This window comes from Lytechinus pictus, unplaced genomic scaffold (genome assembly GCF_037042905.1).
Source record: "Lytechinus pictus isolate F3 Inbred unplaced genomic scaffold, Lp3.0 scaffold_19, whole genome shotgun sequence".
NCBI classification, from domain to species: Eukaryota; Metazoa; Echinodermata; class Echinoidea; order Temnopleuroida; family Toxopneustidae; genus Lytechinus; species Lytechinus pictus.
In genome coordinates this window covers 18,389,091-18,396,449 of record NW_026974140.1, presented here as the reverse complement: position 1 = coordinate 18,396,449, position 7,359 = coordinate 18,389,091, and positions in this window count along the sequence as shown.

Here is a 7,359-nt window from a genome sequence, read left to right as displayed (position 1 = left end):
ATAACCTTGCTTGCTATGACTATTGGGCTACTCTGACCTTTGAGATAAAATTGACATAAAATATGAAGTGTAATTTTATAGAGATTTCATGCCATTGTAACTTGAAATGATATCACTACAAGTTGATTGAACAATATGCACAAACTCGGGTCCAATGTCATTCAAACTTGTTATAATATGAGAAATGCACAATTTCTGTAATTACAGAATTACTATCAGCCAATCAAATTGAAGAATTTCAGTAGCTTTAATTGTAATTGTAAATTTGATGTTATCATAACAAGTTTTATGAAACGGGCCCCAGAGTTGGACTTGTACAGGGTTCCCATTTGTTCCCATTTGAATGCATTTAAGGGGTGCAAACCATTCGATATTGAAATTTTACTTGGTGTACCCACATCTTCTGCAACACCCGTGGATCCACACCGATATAAACCATTATCACAATATTTCAATCAGATGGCTTTCAAGACATAATTTACTAAAACATGAAGTTGAAGTTGTAAGAGATAAAAACGAATATTATGAAATAGTCAAGGTACAGTAAAATATCTTAGTCTAATGTAGGAATCTGATCTTCATATGGAATACTGTACACCATTACACTTTCAGAGAATAGGGCCTAATCTATACTTTCATACAGGCCTTCTTGAAAACGCCCTCATATTTAATCCAGTGACCTATATAGCTTCCATCCTGTCTCCATCCCCGATCTTCAACCTCTAAACGAGAATGTTCCCTAATCTCTGTTTACACCTCAAACCCTCTTCAAAATTCCATCTAAAATTCTTCCCATCTGGTCCTCTTGCTCAGCTGACTGTGTGATTGAAAAACGCCTCATTCAATTTGCACGCTTCATGCTTTCATCCTGTCCTGATTAGCATAAATGCTACATAATGTTCAGGATGATGTCATGTGACTTACAATGCAGAGCACAAATCAAATTTAATACTATGCAGCATTCAATGTGCCAGTTTTTAATATTATGATATTTCGAAAAGTAGTGGAATTCTACATTATTTCACCTTCAATGCTAAAAAAAGTGATTAAATTTTAAATTACACTCACATATACGGCAATAGAAGAGCGACCTAAATCATTTGAAAGGTAAAGAACTCCCTGTCATTCAAGAATGAAAAATGGAGCTGTATAATTAGATTTAGTAGATGGGTTTCTAGGCTCCCCGTGTGACAGGGGTTTAGTGATCTTGAGATGATGTTCAAAACATACCTTTTTAACAGATGACTCTCTTGAATTACGCAGTTGTAGGCTGGTCAATTAGAGGTGCATTCCTGCTTTGACTTTTAATATTGTACAACGCCTACTTAGCTTGTTGTACGCGAGCAAACGGGAGGCTGAATGTCAAACATTCGTACCGTTGCACAAAAGACATACCATCCAAAATGTACCGTTGCACGGCTTTAGGAGGTGACGTCATAATACAAATTAATTCATTGCACTAAGTAAAAATGAAGGTGCAATACGCGTATAAGCCTGCTGGCCAAATGCGCAATGCTGCCCAAGATCATGTGCGCTTGTGGGATTTTGCTTTTTGCTTTTTTTTTTTTTGCTCCCTTTTCATAGATTACTGCAGTGAAAAACTTTTTTTCATATTTTCGCTAAATTCTGAGGCGTTGTACAATACAAATAGCGAATATTCTTATTCATGCAATGGTGCGAGAGTTTGCATTCGGTGAAAGAAAGAGACGCTCTATTCAACTCGGCTAACGCCTCATTGAATAGAGCATCTTTCTTTCACCTCATGCGAAATCTCGCACCATCGCACTCATCCCTATTCGCTATTTGTATATTGTTTCATAATTCTTTTTTTTCCTCAAATTATTGATGTATTATTATACCCATTAAATTTTGTTACAAAGTTTTAAGTTTGAAAAAGAAAACAGCATGCTTAGAGAAATCCATAATTAGCACCCTATAAATGTCTTATATCACAGTATTATTATCTTTATCATTAATTGGAGGCATGATTGTGAAGCCAATTTAGGGGCAAGCTAAAAGTCACTGCAGGTGTGACAAGGTGTGACAGAGGTTTAAGACAGTAATCTAACGTCCTTCTTCCAGGCATATACACAACAGTATGCCCACCGCTCTTTATCTCTAGACGGAGTAAACAACGGAGTTGAAGGATTAAAGAAAACGAAAAGTGATAGCATGCTAAGGTAAGATTGCAGACGGAAAGAAAACAAGATACCCAAGGTGTAAACATGACCAGGTTGGGTACCCGACTCTAGATATATCCTCAGAGAGTTCAGTAGACATCACTAGCATTCATACTAGATGGTTCAATCCCAGTAACGGAGCTTAGTATTGCATTGGGTCACAGTTACATTTCCCCTACCGTGGCAGTACGGTGAGAAAAAAAATAGCCATTTTAACATTTTTGTACCAGCTACATATAGATGGTTTGAATGAAATAAATAAAACGGCTGTTTTTGACATGTCGTGTGGGCACCGGAGGGGAAATGTGACTAAAGCATATAAACTCATAACGCCATTTGGATTTATTTCATTCATTGATATATTACAAGGTGAAAAACAACAAACATGTTTTCAGAAACATGTAAGTTATGTAGATTTTGGTTCCATTTTGAAAAGAATTTCATTCTTTCTGTTGTTCATTATAAACATAACCTTTAGGCCTATAATTCACTTCACTTCAATTAATTTTGACCAATGGGGAATTCATTATGGGATATTACAAGATGCTAAAAACATCACAAGTTACTTTTTCAAACGCACATATAAAAGAAATTATGGCTGAAAAGATGAAGTGGGAAGGAAAGAAGAAAAGATAAGGAGGAGGAGGGAAGACAGAATATTACTTGTCTCTCAGCAATGAACATAAGGGACTAGAGAGTAAAGTGAAAGTAGAAGTCATGTGCCAGACATGTCGATGACATGAATAGTAATGAGTGTGTGGTGTTTGATGGAGCGGTGTTTGGATGATAAGAAGGAAGAAGAGATGGGAGGAGGGGGGGGGGCGATGAAGATAAGAGGAGAAAAGAGGAAAGAATTGTTTTTTGCCAATGAAAGATAACATTGAAATCTGATATCAGAAGTCATGTGTTTTGTATGTGACATGATATGGATCTATGAAAAGTGAGGGTCAGGTTTATATAAGAAGAGGATAAACAGACTGAAAAAAAGAGACTGAGGAATGATAAAGAAGAAGAAAGAGGATAAGAAATAGGGAGGCAAATGCTACTTGTAAATCAAAGCAGCATTTTACTGACTTAGGGTGCGTTTATCCGCCACTTTTTTACCCTAGAATCATGATCTGAATAATGATTCAAATCATGATTCTGCAGAATCACGATTGCGTTTAGTCGTAATTGAATATAATCATGATTAGAATCACAAACATGAAACACGAAAAAAGGGGCGTTTGGAAAGACGTTTCTGCAGAATCACGTACGAAAATGTTCGAATAAACGATATCGTGATTACAATCATAATTCTATGACGTCATTGTGTCGGGCTACTATAGGTTTGACTCTTGCCAAGCTCAAGACGCGCTATGCTCAGTGTATTTATACATAATATGATATGCATGCATTCTGTGTTGGGCATCGCATCGTCCACTTCTTTCCATCTTTTTTTTTGGTCATGTCTTCAACTTCAAGTGAACTAGTAAATGAACTAACTGAACAGACAATGATATCAATTGTTGTTGAGTTAACAAGTGTCAATATGAAATTGGATCTACGCTAAAATTTACATCCGAACACAATTTTCGATAAACCGACAAGAAGAATAATACGTAAACAAATTGTGGTATAATAGACTGAATTCGGAAGGTACAGGATTGATTTTTCGAGAGCCAAAACATGTGCGAAAAAAGTTGACCAAACTTCCTCTGTCAAACTGCGCACTGTGATGCGCACTGGATCGGTCCGAATCCGAGGAAAAACAGCTTTAAAATGAAGGTCGTCTGAACGCTGATTCTGTGGTATTGTGATTCATGTTTGAGTTTTGAATCATGATTCAAATCATAATTCTGGCTTGAGGTCGCATAAACGCAGCCCTAGTGATGACATGATTATATCAAAAATATTAGAGTTGGGAAAGGGCAGGATATTAGAAACGGGATATAAAGAGGGAAGATAAGATAGATGGAGATATGAGGATAGAGAAGGAAAGAGAAGGAAGACACCAATGACCACAATGCATGTAATGTCTTTCTACCTCCATGCTTTAAGAAACTAGATTCATAGTGTGTATGAAGGTACTCTCCAAAGTGAAAGCAGAATTCATGTGATTTGATGATAGCATGAATGTTAATGAGATGCATGTTTAATGGGTCAGTGTTACTCAAGCTGGATGCAGGAGACAGGGAGCGTGACATTAATAATAGAGTGATTTTTTCATCACAAAATCTTGGCTTCCATGAATTGAAACCTGAAATAACCAGACAACCCTATTGCTTGAACAGATGACAACCATTTGCTAACTGGCATGGATGAGGTATATAGAGCTAAATACAAAGTTTGAACTTTGACCCCGAGGGCAAATCCAGGTACCACCCAAAGCACCTCTTATCATGGATGATTGGGTAATAATTAGGGCATGGATAATGGTGGTGATGATGGTGATGATGGTGGTGGTAGAGGTAATGATGGTGGTGATGATGATGGTGGTGGTAGAGGTAATGATGGTGGTGATGATGGTGGTGGTAGAGGTAATGATGGTGGTGGTAGAGGTAATGATGGTGGTGATGATGGTGGTGGTAGAGGTAATGATGGTGGTGATGATGGTGGTGATGATGGTGGTGGTAGAGGTAATGATGGTGGTGATGATGGTGGTGGTAGAGGTAATGATGGTGGTGGTGATGGTGGTGATGATGGTGGTGGTAGAGGTAATGATGGTGGTAATGATGGTGGTGGTAGAGGTAATGATGGTGGTGATGATGGTGGTGATGATGGTGGTGGTAGAGGTAATGATGGTGGTAATGATGGTGGTGGTAGAGGTAATGATGGTGGTGATGATGGTGGTGATGATGGTGGTGGTAGAGGTAATGATGGTGGTGATGATGGTGGTGGTAGAGGTAATGATGGTGGTGATGATGGTGGTGATGATGGTGGTGGTAGAGGTAATGATGGTGGTAATGATGGTGGTGGTAGAGGTAATGATGGTGGTGATGATGGTGGTGATGATGGTGGTGGTAGAGGTAATGATGGTGGTGATGATGGTGGTGGTAGAGGTAATGATGGTGGTGATGATGGTGGTGATGATGGTGGTGGTAGAGGTAATGATGGTGGTGATGATGGTGGTGATGATGGTGGTGGTAGAGGTAATGATGGTGGTGATGATGGTGGTGGTAGAGGTAATGATGGTGGTGATGATGGCCATGTAACAAGAACAAGATTGGTTTGGAAGTTACACACCTGAGACTTCAAAACCTAAATTCTTTCTTGGATTACCTGGAAAACAACTTGGAGGTGGGCTACAGAATGATAATTACCATTAACCAGAGATTACCCTTTGGTAAATTATATTACCTACTTGCAATTTAAATCTGTGACATTTGACCTAATAAATGCAGATTTTTTTTTAGAATTGTTTTTTCATTTTTTTGTGAATGGTTTTAGGGATAGGGCCTCCAGATTTTAAAACAGGTTATAGTTTATACAACCTCAAAATCAAAATAGAAATTTGTAGAATATTGATTTCCTTATATCTTATAATTCACACTTCATATATTTTGCTATAACCAACAAATCTGTCACCAGACCAATCACAGCTAGGACATTATTTTGAATTATGATAATACCAGTAATATTGGTTATTCAAATTGAAAACATATCCACCTTATTAAGTGTTCAGGGCGGATCTTGATTTTCATTGCTATGCCAAGGCTTCAACTATATGTGCTCACAGATTTTCAGTGACATATCATTCGTTTGGAGTCAGTTTCTTGGTGTGACTGTTAGGTTATGTATTTAACCAAAGGTTAGATGAGAAGAAATATTGATTCCCATTGCACAGACTGTCAACAGAGCCTACATAAAGCACCTAGGAAAGGAAGACAGTCACAGGATATGAAGACCGGTAGTCTTTCCTCATTGAGAGGAGGAATCATTGAGCAAGTGAATCAGGACAGGAACTCATGAAGATAAAACACCTGATTTATATCTTACTGCTATCTTTCCTTCCTATATCATCAATGGTATCTAACCATGGGGGCTTTCACACTTTCCTGATCGTGAAAATAACCTTCTTTTTTTTGCAATGAGCTAAAAAAAATTGAGGAGGCCAGACATCGTGTACGGGGCAAAAGTACCCCAATTAGAAAATACCAGGCCCGGCCTTTGCCATAGTGAAAGCAAAGTATGTCTAACACTCCCGCAAAAAATGAAATGTGTTAGGCCTAAGTACTTTTCAAAATTATTAGCCTTAATAAAGGGATTTCTTTAAGGTTGCAGGAAGAGTCATGTTGCAAAAGCAACTCTTGATGCGAGTCAGGTAGGTAGGTTGAGAGGCTGGAACGTTTACTTTGAAAAAATTGGAGTGTTCAAATCAGGCCTCGTGCCTGAACAGCAGAGCATGGAATAGGACCTCGGTTCTATTGCGTTGCATCTTGAAAGCAAAGTAGGCCCATGGCTATTTGTAGGCTTAATTCTTGTTAAAACTAATTCTTTATCTCTTTCAGGCAAGTGAAAACTAAATTGGCCTGTATTTGCGGCTTGAACAAGTTTTGGGAATTCGCTGGTATTCACCTGATGAAGTAGGTTTGAGTATCCCTAAAGAAGGATGGTCCAGGATTGGGGGGACTGTAGGAAGCGTCTAACGGCTGCACGGCAGACAGTAGAAGGGACAAAGTTAGAAATTGAAGTGGCAGGCGATTACCTGCGATGACTATTTCTGTCCTCCTGGGATAAGTGGGAGGGTTCAAGGAGGGACATGATGGGGGCGAGACGGGGATGAAAAGGGGGGCAAACTGCCGAGAGGGGGGAGGGGCGACATATGTTTTGACTGTCATGGTGTTATGAGGAGCTACATTCTGATCAAGCATGTGGGAGAGAGATGAAAGATGGACAGGATTACAACAAACAGAAGTCATACTGGAGATTATGGTAGCCTTCAATGGCAAACCAAAAAGCTATTTCATCCGCTCTTGCAGATAGACAAAAGGAATTTGATAGTGAAAAATATTTCAATTGTCCATCCCCATTGCATTCTCACTGCAGTTCTAAATCCATTTGATGAGATACCCTTCTTCAATTACCTAGGCCTAATTGTTTTCCTCCAAGTAGAGTTCAGGTTATGATTATCTTCAAATCATCTACTGTTGATAAGTGAATCAGATAAGGAAGATATTAGTATGACTTGCCAAGATGA